The sequence below is a fragment of the Adiantum capillus-veneris genome, chromosome 22 (genome assembly GCF_014529385.1).
Source record: "Adiantum capillus-veneris isolate H3 chromosome 22, ASM1452938v2, whole genome shotgun sequence".
Taxonomy (NCBI): domain Eukaryota; kingdom Viridiplantae; phylum Streptophyta; class Polypodiopsida; order Polypodiales; family Pteridaceae; genus Adiantum; species Adiantum capillus-veneris.
In genome coordinates this window covers 59,797,191-59,812,903 of record NC_140952.1, presented here as the reverse complement: position 1 = coordinate 59,812,903, position 15,713 = coordinate 59,797,191, and positions in this window count along the sequence as shown.

Genomic DNA, 15,713 nt, shown 5'->3' with positions numbered 1-15,713 from the left:
CGAAGGTGGCCAAGATGAGGTGGGTGACTATGCCAGAGGGTGTCAGGTGTAGGGTGTAGTAGTAGGATTGTGGGTGGATGGAATGCGGTTTTGAATGCAGCAAGAAGTGGCAATAGCTTCTTCCCAACAGGTGTCTCGGAGGCTAGCTTGAAGAAGCATGGCACGAGCAGCTTCGAATAGTGTGCAATTCTTGCGCTCGGCACGACCGTTTTGTTGTGGGTGGTTGGTGATGGAGAATTCATGTCAAATGCCAACAGAAAGACATAGATCGTTGAATGCATAAGAAGTGTATTCCCCACCATGATCTGTGCGGAGAGTATCAATGTGGCAGCCATGTTTAGTCTCAACAAATGCCTTGAATGTGCAAAAATGAGAGAAGGTTGAGGATTTCTTGGTCATGTAGTAAGTAGTTGTGTATTTTGAGAAATCATCCATAAAAGTAAGCATATACTTATTGCCAGTGAGGGAGTTGACATGCAATGGGCCACAAACATCAGAGTGGATGAGGTTTAGAGGTGCAGTGGCTCGTGATGATGATGTGGGGAATGGGACGTGATGTGATTTAGCAAGAATACAACCCTCACAAAGTGTGATGTGAGTGAGGTGCTTGGGAAGACCTAGTGCAAGTTGGCAATGAGTGAGTTGGTGCAAAACATATTGAGAAATATGTCCTAGTCTATAATGCCATTTAAGTGTGTTTTCTTGTGTTTTTATGGATGATGCAAATGCATGTGCAGGTGATGAGTCACCCAATGGATAAAGACGCCCTGTTTTGGGGACCAAAAGTGTGACATACTGACCATCTTTGTTTTGTGTCGAAATGTGGCAGCCTTCTCACATGAACTTGATGATGATGCCGTTGTCGGTTAGCTCGCTGATAGAGATGATATTTTTCTTGAAGCCAGGGACATAATATAGGTGAAAAATAGTAGTGTGTAGGCCATTAGGTAGGTTAATGACAATATCTCCATAGGCATTGGCAAGCTGGATGCTGTTATCACCGAGGCATATTTCTAGAGGGTGTTCTAGATGAGTGATGTTGGATAGCCAGTGTCGGTGATATGTCATATGATGGGTGGCACCCGTATCAACTAGCCAGATATTGGGATATGAAGTAGCTATAGTGGTGGCAAATAGTTGCAAAGGATAAGATGGGCTATCATAATAAGTAGATATGTCAGCATAATGAATGTGTGCATGAATGCGGTGCATGTGCCAAGAGTGAGAAGGGGAGAGAGAGAGTACACAGGATGTGGGTGGAGCTCCCAAATCTCACTATATGAGCACAATGTAAGAAGAGTGAGAGCTCCTTATTCTTTGTATGTATAAAGAATAAGGAGATAAATGTGGGCAACTGGACATTGGCCGATAGACACGGGAAAAGCACTGTGAGACACACAGCCAAACAATGTGGTGCATGTGCGAAGAGTGAGAAGGCGAGAGAGAGAGCACACAGGATGTGGGTGGAGCTCCCAAATCTCACTATATCCCTATCAGCAACCTCACTGCCATATGCATCCTCATCAGGAGGAACAACCTGACTATGCATCACCATGTCAGCATCATTTGGCAAAGGCATATCTATTGAATGACTGCAAAACCAAAGAATCAGGCCACTCCAATCACACACAGTTGTCTGAAGGACACTGTTGCCCTCAAACGTATCAGATGCATCATAGAATAATGCATCGGTCTCTGGCGGTCTCTGGCTCAGCTGATGACACCTCAACTGAGGATTGACCAAGCTATGCATCCCCAGAGACATATCTGCGTGAACATCACCACAAGATAAATGCACAACCTACTGTCCATGCAGCACATCCGCAAAAGAGACACGCCTCGTCTCTCACTTCAAACATGGCTGCAAATGCACAGAGACTACACCACCTTGTGTGTCAGAAACATGCAAAGGGTATACCATATCACTCCTAGCACCGATGGCTATCACCAATGATCCCATATGCATCTAAAATGATCGCTCTCTAAGTAGTACACAATATCCACTACTCTACAACCGACGCACTGAAATGAGACTCTGACCGATTCCTTGTACATAATGTACATCTCGTAGCGTAAGCAATGCACTGCTAGGTAAAGACATGCATACATCTCCAACACCCTCTATGTCATATGCTGAACCATTAGCAAACTGCACACAACCAAGTCTCCCACTAGAGAAAGAGAAAAATAAATCACGATGTAGCGTCACGTGAAAAACTGCATGCTCATCTAGTAGAAAACGTGTAGATGGGCTATCCCAAGACAGAAAAGCTAGACTCAAAAGAGACATGCCCGTCACATGCATACTCTCTAGCATCTGTCTCATAGTAGCACCATGCATCTGCCTCTTTCGCTGCCTCACACGCCTGAAGCAACAACACCTAATATGCCCATTGTGGCCGCAATGCCAACATGTCAGTCACGATCGTGAGCGAGAACTGCCTCTAACCTGAAGTGTCTCCATATCCATGCCAAAACTATGACAAACAATGCTCGAGATCACAAGACTCTCCCACCCAAGAGAAAACCATTGTCTCAAGCAAAGAAGGTGAGTTAATGGTCAAGCTCACTAGCCTCTGCAATAGGCATACATATCTGGAAAATTTTTGGCAGAGTCTCCTCTGTAACTGTAGCAAAAACTCAACAGTTATCGCAATGGAGACAACAAAATGTCCAAATGGCCAATCCGGGAATGTACCCATCCGGAATCACCTCACAAAGTCATACACAGAGCCAAACCACTCTAGCCGGAGTATCACTCAACGACGCCACAAATGACATACATATGCGAGTGAAAAAGTTCTACCAAAATGTGTCAATGAATGAACAATGTGCCAGAAAACCGTAGCATACACAACTCCTTACTCCTACGAGAGTGGGTACAAGAACACCAAACTGTGTCCAAACTAACAAAACCTGTCAATTAGCAAGTAAACTCCAACCACTATCCCATAAAAACATACACAAAGAAAAAGCTCAAGACACCTGCTGTGTTGAAACTGGTATGCAAGCCAAAACACTGCAGAAGATGTCCTCAACTGCAAATGGTGGGAGTACTAGACTCAACCTGTAGTTGGGAGTCAAAACCGAAAGCTCCAAATGGTCGAGCACTCATAGCTCAAGACAAAAAATGTAGAGTGAAACACGCTCGCGATGCACCACCCAAAAGGGAAAACACTGCATGCAAATCCTGAGTGCTACAAGCAATCGCAATCTCGATCGCACCAATGATGCGCATAAAACTATTGAGAAAATTTTGCCAGAGTTTTGTCAGCAAAAAGGCTACAAAATCAATAACCAAAGTGACTGCACTCTCAAAATCATGAGCAATCAAAGCGCATCAAACCACACTCCAAATGCATGCACCAATCTCCACACTTTGCATACATCATTGCAAACATCTACAATCTAGTACACAAATACCTGCTCTACCTATGACTGCCAAAAAACATGCTCGAGGCATACATTACCGAGCTCAAACTACAATCACATGACTCTCCATGAGCATCAACCCATGAGCTGTAAGGGCGTGAGTTTCTTTTCATAGTGACAAGTGTTGTGGACTGCTGTGAGTTGCTACTGTGGTCACGAAGCATTTCCTCTCAATGGATCTTGGCTACAAGATTTTGTAGTTGTAAGTTAGACCTGGTGGCTTGTGTGGTGATGAAGGCTCTCCATGATGCAGGTAAAGAAGCCAATAAGAGCATACTTTGAAGCTCTTCAGGGATGGCAAGCCCTGAGATAAGTACTTCATCTAGAAGTATTTGCCACATCTCCAAAAACTTGGAGGATGATTGACCCTCTTGCATGGTAGTGTTTACCAATTTCTTGATCAGGAAAACTTGGGAGAGGAGGTCAGTGTGCTCATAGTTCTTCTCAAAGAACTTCCAAATGGCGCTAGCAGTAGTTAGCTTTTTCACCATTTGGACTTGCCGATCTTGGCAATGGAGAATGAGCTCCATCTTGCCAAGTGTTGTAGGTGTCGATGAAGTATGTTGAATCTCTGTCTTCGGGGTGGTCAGGTTGCTCTTTGACTCCTAATGTCACGTCCCAAAGTTGCATCTGCGTGAGGTAGAGTTCCATCCAAATCTTCCACACTTGGTAGTTTGTGCCGTTAAGCTTGTCGATAATGCAACGGGACTTGTAGGTGGATGCGGAAGATGAAGAAGCAAACTTGGCCATCTTTCGAGGTTCCGGATTCCTTGAAAAGAATGGAGAGTGAGGCTTCGAGTGTGGGCTAGAGAGGATGGAATGCTCTTAGCGCTAATTAGAAAAAAATTGATCTTAAGTTCTATTGCTCTAATACCATGTGAGAACTTAGAGATTAACTTAAAGGTATCTCTCTTAATTAATATGCTGATGTCAAGAAATAAGAGAGTGCAAAATAGAAATTAGAGCAATGACAATAGATTGCACTTGAATGGAAAAGGAACACCTTGTTACAAATGAGGGCAGCTTATGGGCTTTATATACAAGTTGGGAGAGTGAGCAATATCTATCACTGTTAGCAGCAAGCTAACTCGGATACCATTTTTCAGATTTCTCATTGTAAAAACATTTATTATTTTGATGAATTGGAAATATTGTAACTCCTATTTTCCGAATAAACTTTGTAATTGATGAGCCGGAGCTACAAGCTTCCAGATTGTATCAACCTGTCTTTACCTATCTCTAGTTAGAGCTCTTAAATTATTAGTTTTGACCACCAAAAACCTTGGCTAAGGTATAAAAGCCAATTTTTGTAAGTTATTATTAAGTTTTGGATAATGAAATACACAGCGTGAGCTAACGACGCTCACTTCTCTCCTTCTCGTGCTTCCTACTCCCTCCTCGATTGTTACATTGTAGTCGCGTATGTTGCGTTGCAATTGCAAGTAAGAGCTCTACGCATTGACGTAAGCATTTCACAGTATTTAGTAGCTTTTGGCGTCGCCCATCGTGGCCTAATTTCATTGTAAGTAGAAATTTACACTTCAAAAACAAAAACTAAGCATAGGCGGGATATTGGGGCATCATTGCTAAGCATTTAGATGCATTTTGGGTCAAAAACGACTAAATAAAAAATCCACTGTTGTTAATAATCGTGATTTTTTCACTTGACCTAAAGTGGGAATTAAGACCATAAGCATGTGTGCTTAGGTCTTATAAACATTTCCTAGAAGTTTCGTTACGTTTGGATGCCATTTGACGCTATAACGGATGCGATTTGTTTGCCGATGAGCAATTGACTTTTGGTGATTTCAGTCACTTGAGTGTAGCTTGAGTTAGATGCGAGTTTTTTGTTGTTTTCTAAGAGATTGACAACCTCTTGTAGCCTCTATGCACTAGTTGAGTTAGCTTTATTCCATGGATTGACAATTATATTCGTGGTTCTCGCTACATCTGTAATAAGATAGAAGTGAGTTAGACACCCGTCCCACATTTGGCGCCACTGTTGGGGATCAAAAAGACCTAAACTAAAGAAAAACGCGAGCGTCTTTTGAAGTTATCCCTTAACTTTCTCTAGGATCTCCTAAAGTAGAAACTTTCTTTTAAAACTACATAGCTTAAGATTGTCGTCTTTTGCTGTGTAGAGGTAGCTTGGAAGTAATCGTACTTGTTGAGTGCCTTTAGGATTGTAGGATTGTAGAACTAGATTAGGATTTTGAGAATGATTGGTAGATGAGACAAGTCTTAAGATCAAACCTCAAAAACCATAAAAAAAAAGAAAACGAGTGTTTGTGGACACTTTCCACAACTCTATTGCAGTAGAATCTAGGAGTAGGTAAGTAGAATCTGAGGTAGATTTCAGAACATTGCTCTCTCCGAAAGAATCAACCATGAGTTGTCATGTGAAGTTGCAGAATTTCAGGTCTACGGCCAGAAATAGCATGAAAAGACTGCCAACCACTCAATCCGACTAGAGAGTATGCTTTAAAAGTTGTATGAACCAGTGGGTAAGCTCAAGGACACCTTGAGGTAAAAATTCCAAGAGTTTGCAAAAACTCAGATTATTTACTTTTTCTTGATATTTTAGGCCAAATTAAGTTTTGACTTGACTCACAGGCTTAAAATAGCTCATGAAAAGACCGTCCAGTGAAAAAGTTCAAAAAAGTGTTCATTTTGGGCCTACTAAAGTAAATAATAGTGATTATTTACTTTCGACTCAAAACTAACCGAGGTTGATACCAGTGACTCTATGCATGTGTACAAAGAACTTTTGTAAAGGCACATACAATTTGGATCACCAAATTGACCAAAAACTGGGTAAAAACTAAAGTCTGTACTGACTTTTGAGAACTTGAGTGTAAATTGGGAAATTTTTTGTTCAAACTCAATGAAACTTGATTCATAGACTTATATTGATGTGATAGACATGTGTACATGCTCAGTTGACAAAAAAGATGCAAAAATTTATCCAAAAAAATTAGTGATTATTTATATCTGCCCCATTTTTCAACTTTTTTGACCAAGTTAGCATACCACTAGCCTTACCATGTTGTATTAAGCCCAGGAACCAAATTTGGTAAGATTTGGATCATTGGATTGAAAATTGTGACCAAATTTGCAAAGACAGTCTGTGGACACAAAACTGAGGACCATTTGAACAAAAATCGTCCTAACTTGATGAAACTTGGCTAGAGACCTTAAGTTGAGATGCTTAACAGATTTATGTCAAGATTGGGACAAAAAATTACAAAAACTTAGTAGGAGTAAATAATCGCGATTATTTATATCTGCTTCAAAAATTGATAATCTTGCATATTTGAGTATACCACCAGGTCAAGCACATCAAGTAGACCACACAAATCAATTTTGGTGAAATTTGGATCACAAAAGTGAGACTTAAGCCAGATTCTTGAAAATTGAGTCTGCGAATACGAATCAGTTGCTAAACTTGAACAAATTTTGTCCAAACTTGGTGAGGCTTGTCCAGGGACCTTAACAGGTAGTATACTTGGCAAATCAAGCCAAAAAGTGCAAAAAGCTAAGAAAATTAAATAATCGTGATTATTTTCTACTGCTACACAGAGACACTATTTTTGACTTTTGTACAGTGTTAGACCAACATAATACAAGGCCACCGGGTAATTTTGGGTTCAATTGGATCCAAATTGGTACATGTTCACTCAGTTTCTAGCTTGCAGATTAGTCCTTTGGCTTTTTGCAAAAAAGTGATATCTGAACTCTCAACTGCTACCTCACTTAGCTCTATTTGGAGTGATACACATAGACCAGTCACAATAGTTAGCAAGAACTATACAGTCTTTGTGAAAGAATAGCTAACTGGATCAAAATTGATACAAGAAGTAGGTTGCAGACAAGGAATTGGTAGCTTGACAGAAGTCGCAATCAAGTCAAGTGGAAGAAATTGACAACAGGTCAATCTACGGTAAGTACTCTATCCAGGGCTTCAGAAGTCTTTATGAACCTTAGATCTGGTCGTATACTAGGAAACCAATGCATATTTGGAGAAACCTCCACTAGAGTATCCACCAAAGAAAGTGTGAATCAAAGCAATCCCTTGCACACTACCTTTGAGGAAGTCTCAGACACTTTTTTGGATTCAACATCTGAAATGTCTTCCTATTCGACTCACTTAGAAACTGGAACAACAGTGCGCTATAAGCATATACTCTCTTTTTATAAAACTAATTGCCATGGAGTCAGGTTTACCTGGATCCTAATGAAGAGTATGCTATTCGCATTGATGACCATGGTATTGAGTCCGAAGAGGAAATCAGGGTAAACAAACAAGGAAAAATGTACATGGATAGAAATGGAACTCAGTATTTACAAGTGAAAACCCTGACGTGATAGACAAGTGAGGGCGAGAAGTAAATACCATAATTCCAGATATGGCAGCCAAAGAAGGACCACGAACTTTAGAATTCAAGGGATATGATCAAGTTGATTTGAAGCCTTTGAAACGGCTTAGTACGGATAATCCTAGGATCGGAGTCTATTGTTGGGAGGATAGAAACATCAAAGATCTTCTATGGACTTCGCATGCCAAATCAGGAGAACTAACACCCATGAATATCATCTATATCTTCAAGATAAAAAATAAGAGATCAATAGATCTATCCACCTACTTGTTTAGGGATTGTTATAACAACAACTTTGCTATGATGACTCTTGAGGAGGTAAAACAAACCAAATACCAATGGTATTCCATAAGGGATTGGAGATTGGGCCAAGGACCAAAAACTATTCCAAGAGATAAACACCGTAAGAGATCTTCTGAGAGTAATGTTAAGAAAACAGAAACCACCTCATCACAAAGAAAAACGGGTGACACTAAAGATAGTCTAGGGCTACATGAGACTATTTTTAATAGACTGGTTTGAAGGACTCAGAACGGGACCAACTGCCAAGAGACCGGGAGTTGAACCAAATAGACCTATTAAACCAGCTAATTTTCAAAAATGGGTTGAAAAATACAGTGGATCTGGGGATCCATATGCCCACTTAGCAAGCTGTAAGCAAGTGCTAAGAGCAAAACACATATTTGATTTTCATACTCAATTTGAGGGGTTTGGAATGACATTAGAAGGAAAAGCATTGACATGGTTCCAAAACATTCCACCAAGGTCAATCATGGACTTGAATACATTAGCTCAAGGATTTATAACTGCCTGTTCCAAAACGGGAATCAAACACAATACGGTAGATCAAATCTATAGCTCTAAATAGAAACACGGCGAGTCTGTTAGGGATTGTGTAACTCGAATGGAACAATACATTGCAAGATGCCCAGAGCTAGAGATACCTGCAGAAGAAAGACTAGTATCATTGTTTTTAGAAGGACTGCTAAACAAAGAACTTCATGCTATACTGTATAGCAAAAAGCATACGACCCTAGAAGAATGTGTGTTAGACACTATTGACTTATGAGAAAATTGTGATATTTTCAACGAAGAAGATGTCCCTAAGGATAACCAAAGCGAGAAAACATCATCCACCAAACTAGCACAAGTGGGAACGGCTGCTGCAACACCACTTTCAGCCATAGAAGATGCTCAAAAGGATGAATGACATGATGAATAACATGCAAAAAGCACCTATGAGGGGACCAGGGCAAGAGATACCTCAACAAGGATAACCAATTAAGCCGCAAAAATGGTGTGCAATCGAGGGTAAATGGACGAACCATGAGATCAATGGGTGCTATTACCGAGGACCAAAGTATGATGGGAATGTTCAGTACGTGCCTATGAGGCCACAAGGACAATCCGTGTGCAGATATCAGCCTAATATGGCCCCAGCTTAAAGGCCACTTATGGATATGGAAAGACCTCAACCTGTGTTGGGCCAACTACCTCCATATCCAGGACATAATGCAGTGCTTGTAAAGTACATGCATCCAAAGGGAGTCATAGATGAACAAACACTAGTGCCTGTTACATCCTATGCTGAGCGTAGTCCATCTACAATAATGGTAGAAGGAGATTGGTATAATTCACATCCACCACCAATGAAAGAACCTATGAATTATACTCCACCAGAGTTTGCATAAATGTATTATGTGGCTAATCAAGGTGTTAGACCTCTTATGGTAAGACCCATGATTAAGCCAAGAACTGGAAACTGTCATAACTGTGGTGTAGATGATCATTGGACAAACGAATGCCAAGAGCTTGGCAAAAACCTCAAGCCAGTTGAAGCTTATTGCATACAATGTTGCAAAAAGAGGGGACACTTCCCAGAGGATTGTCCTGAAAATCCTTTAAAGAAGGGTAAATAGTAGTGAACATAGTCCAAGTGATACCTAGTAGCTCATCTGAGAGCGAGCCGATTGTTCCAATCAAGGTAATCAATAGAGCCCAGGCTAATAAAAAGAAATATAACTTCTCTGATGATTCGAAGAATACAAAACTTTCCTCTCAAAAGACCAAGAGAAGTAGAAACAAAAGGTATGAGATAAGAAAACAGAAACAATGGGCTGAAATCAAGGAGAAAGCAAAAAAGCTATTCCAAGAAAAGGTGAAAAAAACTGGAAGTGAAATCAAAGAAACCACCGTGAAATCTAGGGATCAATTTTGGTTGATAAAATTTTTGAGCCTATTAATGTAGCCTTGGAAGCTTACCAAGCGGGACTTGAAAAACAAATGAAAAAACTATCCTTCTCCAGACATGGAAGCAACTAAGTTTGAATCTTATCAAAATTTGGTAAAAGTCACGCAAGAGTTATTGGAAAACAAAATCCCAAGCTCAAAAATGTGGCAAAACCTGAGGAGCTTGTGGTAGGAACCAATAAGGAAAAATTTGACGTGGTGATATAACCCCACCTTGAAACAAAAGAGCCAGAACTTATAGTGCTGGACAACAAAGATGCCAGACTGGCCAGGACACTTATGGAAAAAATTTAGAGAGATTAATGATGGAGCTTAACTCTGAAGTCAGCTCCTATAGAGGAAGTTTGGTTAGACAACCTACCTTCTGATATGGACATGGATGTACAATTCTTGTATGGGGATTGCGGATATGAAGCTTTAGGAATGTTTAAACTATTGACCTTGAAAACATTACCCTCTTACTTGGGAGATAACAAAGATGAATCCATAGTGTGTAAAACCACTCAAGTAAAAAGAGTTGAACATACCCTAGAAGTAGACAACATCCATTCAATCATGTCTACACCCATCCAATGCACTCTTACTTTAGGAGAACTGTTAAAAATCAGACCATATTTATGGAATGATCTACAAAAAACTCTAGAGAAGGTGAAAATAATAGGTCTAATCGCAAAAAATTTGGAAAAATTGAAACACGAAATAGATAACAAAGAGATTAGATCTGTTCCAATGAACAAAGTTGGAGAATACTACGAAGGGGAAGAAGGAAACACCACCCTTCCAATGAAATATAATGACATAGAAACCATGGCAATACTGGATAGCGGGGCAGGCATAGCCATAGCCACGAAAGCAATATGGGAATCTAGGGGACAACCAACCATTAGAAAAACTCGAATGAAATTGCAATTGGTTGATGGACATATCAAAAGACCTTACGACTACTTGAAAAAGTGATAGTTAATTCCTATGGGACTGAATATCAACACACTTTTGCCATAGTAGACTTTGGGAAGAAAATCAATTACGAAATCATCTTGGGAAGACCTTTCATGCGTCAAGTATAACTCATCCAAGATTGGGGCAACAATTACCTGTATTTGAAACAAGTGGGATCAATAACAAGAGTTAATCTAAAAGATCACACATATAGAGTTGTCATGAAAACGCCCATACAAGAATTTGATTTAGTCTCTTCGGCTGAAACTAAGCTTCCATCGTGGTTGAACAAAAACACTCCTATTTGGATGTGTGGAGCTTCAGAAAATGTGAGCTTAAAACGGGAAGAATGTATCTTAGAAAGGGATTGCACAGATGAAGCCTATGTACCTGAATCCTTTCCAGAGCATTTGTTTGAGCCATTTGAGTGGACTCAAATCTTAGCAACAATGGATGTATGTGTAAACACGTCTATGCCTACTCAATTTTGTAATGAGGATGGCTATGTCATAATTCCCATCCAAATGATCTCAACCCATCACATTGAAGATGAAACTCATGAACCCAAAGAATGATGAAATCTCAACAAGTCTTTTTAGACCTCTACTATGATGCAACCAATGAGTTAGAAGAACACTCAGCTACCTCAGAAGATTTGGGGTTGGAAAAAGAACATGTGAGAGCTAAACTACTCATGAAAGGAGGAGAGGAAAAGTTTTTGGACTTTCCAAACCGGAAACCAAAAAGACAAAAATGGTATAGACGAAAAAGAGACACCAGAAACGTGAAAGCTGAACCTATGCTATCAGTCTCCAGTAGAACACAGTTCCTAAAGCAGATAGATGCACATGATTGTGTAAATGACAAAATCATTGGTAGATATCCTTTAAACGAAGAACATGAAATGATGAAAACATCGAGAAAAACAAGAAAGGAAACTCAAGCAAAACCTAAAAACTAGAACAAGGATTCAACCATGACACAAGTTAAATGAGAAAAGAAATATCAAGAGTTGAAAAAAGCTCTGAAGGAGATATATACGACAGAAACGAAAACCACAGAAGAGGATGGTAAAGATGTAATGAGTGTTCCATCCCATTACAAGAAATATACTATCCAAGATCAAAAAATCATAGTCGAACAATCTGTCAAGGAACTATGAAAACAAGGCGAGTCCTATGAAGGACTTGAAAACACAAAAAAGATAGATCTGGCCGAACCAGGAGAAGAGCCTAGACCTGCCTACATTGAAAATGACCTCTCAGAAGAAGAAGAAGAGATTTTGTTAAGCTTACTAAAAGAATACCGAGATATCTTTGCTTTGTCTTATAAGGATCTCAAGGGTGTTGATCCAGAAATCTGTCAACATACCATACCCATGAGAGACGATGCGAAACCAAGTAGACAAAGGCCATACACATATAATGAAACATCTGCCAGGAAGATCAAAGAAGAGATTGAAAAGCTAAAGGAGACCGAATTCATTCATGAAATTGAATACACAGATTGGGTGTCTCCAATTGTGGTAGTACCCAAGAAAAATGAAAAACTACGGGTGCGTGTCATTCTTAAGAAAGTGAATGCAGCTACCATTAGAGACAACTTTCCTCTTCCAATCACTGAGCATGTTTTAGAATGAGTCGCAAGTAAAGAAGCTCACAGCTTTTTAGATGGCTTTTCGGGATACAATCAACTTTTGGTTGACCCAAAAGATCAGCATAAAGCTGCCTTTGCAACGGAATGGGATATTTTTGCCTATCAAGTTATGCCTTTTGGGTTAACTAATGCTCCTGCCACCTTTCAAAGATTGGTGAACCATGCTTTTAAAGAATATCTTAGGAATTTCTTGGAAGTATATATGGATGATCTATGCATACATTCATCAATCCGGGCTGATCATTTTGAACACCTCAAAAAGGTATTAAAAAAATGTAGACTTTATAGGATTTGCTTAAATCTTAAAAAGTGCACATTTATGGGTAGACAAGGAAAAATTCTTGGACATATAGTATCTAAAAATGGCATAGCTACTGATATGGATATAATTCATGTTATTGCTGATTTGCCTAGACTGACAACCGTCAAGGGGGTTCAAGCCGCCATGGGACATTGTGGATATTACAGACGTTTCATTTACATGTACGCTATAATTGCAAAACCATGTATAGCTTGATTACACACTTTGAATGGACTGTTGAGTGTGAAGAATCCTTCATGAAGCTTAAGCTAGCTCTCACTTCAGCTTCAATATTGAAAGCACCAGATTGGAATAAGCTATTCCACATACATGTAGATGCTTCCAATTTCGCCATTGGATGTATACTAGCTCAACCAGGAAGTTGGGAGAATTGATTTTTCTATTTCTTATGCTAGCTGACAGTTGAATATGGTGGAATAGAATTATACGACCACCGAAAGGGAAGGACTAGGAATGATCTATGCCGTAAAAAAGTATAGACATTACCTATTAGCAAATAAATTTGTATTCTTTGTGGACCACCAAGCCTTATTGTACTTGGTCAACAAGCCATGCAACATAGGAAGAATTGTGAGATGGTTCATCATTCTTCTGGAATTTGATTTCATTGTAGTTGTAAAAAAGGGCACTACTCATCAAAGAGAAGATCATTTGTTGAGGATTGTTTCAGGAGGACCACCTAAAGGGGTAGATGGTGATCTACCAGACGCATATCTGTTCTCCCTTGAAATGATACCTCGATGGTCGAAAAATATGGTATCATTGATGACCATAGCTCAAGTGGATTCGCAAATACCACTTCCTATTATAATCAGATTAATTGAGCAATTGGTTATGTATTAGTTACTAGCTGAAAGATTATACAAAAGAAATCGGGATGGAATATTGATTTTATGCATTAATCCTCAGGAGAAATCCCAGTACCTAAGTCAAGTATATATTACCATAGTAGGACTTCACTTTGTTGAAAACCAAACTATGCAACGAGATCTTGAGACTTGGAGTATTTTGGCCAACTATGAGGAGTGATGTTCATTATTTTGTGAAAGATTGTCCTCAATGTCAAAAACAAACACCCATACCTCATGTAAGTACCTAAGTCAAACCAAACTATGCAACGGAGAGACTTGGAGTATTTTGGCCAACTATGAGGAGTGATGTTGATTCTTTTGTGAAAGATTGTCCTCAATGTCAAAAACAAACACCCATACCTCATGTAACATTGTTCCAAATGTGACTTGTTCCTAAGTGGAGTAACTATCTAGTTACTTACTTATTGAGCAGAACATTTCCTGAGGATATGAGTAAACGCCGTCAAAGAGCAACTGAAACTGAAGCAAGAGACTATGCTCTTATTGAAAACCAATTGTATTGGAGAGGTAAGGATAAAAATTTGCGTCTTTGTGCAAATGAAGACGAATATATTCCCATTATAGAACAAGCACATGATGGATTAGCTGGAGGTCACTTTTCTAGTGAGACCACGGCAAGAGCAAACTTAATGGCAGGCATATGGTGGCCAATAATTTTTATAGATGCCAAAGAATATGTTCAAAGGTGTGATGGTTGTTGAAAGGGTGGTGGTAATGCATGTGCTAGTCTCCATCCAACCGTGCTATCTTATAGCCTTCCCCTAGCGTACACACTGTTCGACCGTGCCAGTGGCCTTGCCCATAGGACCCATGTCCTTACATTACCCCTCCCTTGGAGAATTGTTTTCGTCTTAAAAAACAAACGTAGGAAAACGTTTCTTAAGCGCGGAGACATTCTCCCATGTAGAACCTTCTTCAGGTCTATCTAGCCATGTTATGAACACCTGTCGTCTGATATGATGTCTGGTGCAAAGCTCATGAGAATCCAAAATCTTTTCGGGCGCATGAGGAATGCTTGGCGGTGCGATAAGGTCAACCAACACACCTATGTCAATGACATTATCATTTTGTCCTGGTTGTTTTTGTAAACGGCTAACATGAAAAACAGGGTGAGCTCGTGAGTGCTCTGGAAGAGTTAACTTATAGGCCACTTGACCTATATGTTTGAGAATGGTAAACGATCCACAATAGCGTGGTGAAAGTTTAGCAACTTTTTCCGTCTTCAGACTTTCTGAATGCTCCGGAACTTTGAGGAAAACCTTGTCTCCTTCTTCGAAAGTAGCAAGACGTCGATGCTCATTTGTGTACTTCTTATATCGATCGTGAGCTTGTTTAACATTCAGTCGAGCAACTTGAAGCATGTCAAAATGGTCTTGGAGAAAATCCTTCACTTGTTGTATCTTCTCCTTAGCCAACCCCATCGTAACGGGTGATCTAGGTTGAAATCTATACAAAAGCATAAATGGACTAAACCCTGTAGTCACATGCTTTGAACTATTATAAGCAAATTCCAATATAGGTAAGTAGTCCTTCCAATTGGTTTGCTTCTTGCTAACGTATGCTTGTAGCATATCCTCTAGCACTTGATTAACTCTTTCTGTTTGACCATCCGTTTCTGGATGATCAGCCATACTTAGATTAAGTTTAGTTTCCAACTATTGGAACACAGCTCTCCAAAAGTGATTATCAAACTTTCGATCTTTGTCACTAATGATACTAGCTGGAAGACCGTAGAGTTTATATATATGCTCTACAAATAGTGTTGCGGGAGCGACTCACACACCCATGAAGTGCATGCAAACACTACCTAGATCAACATAATGTCAATCGAGGACACAGATGACACGATAGGCACACGAAGGAAAT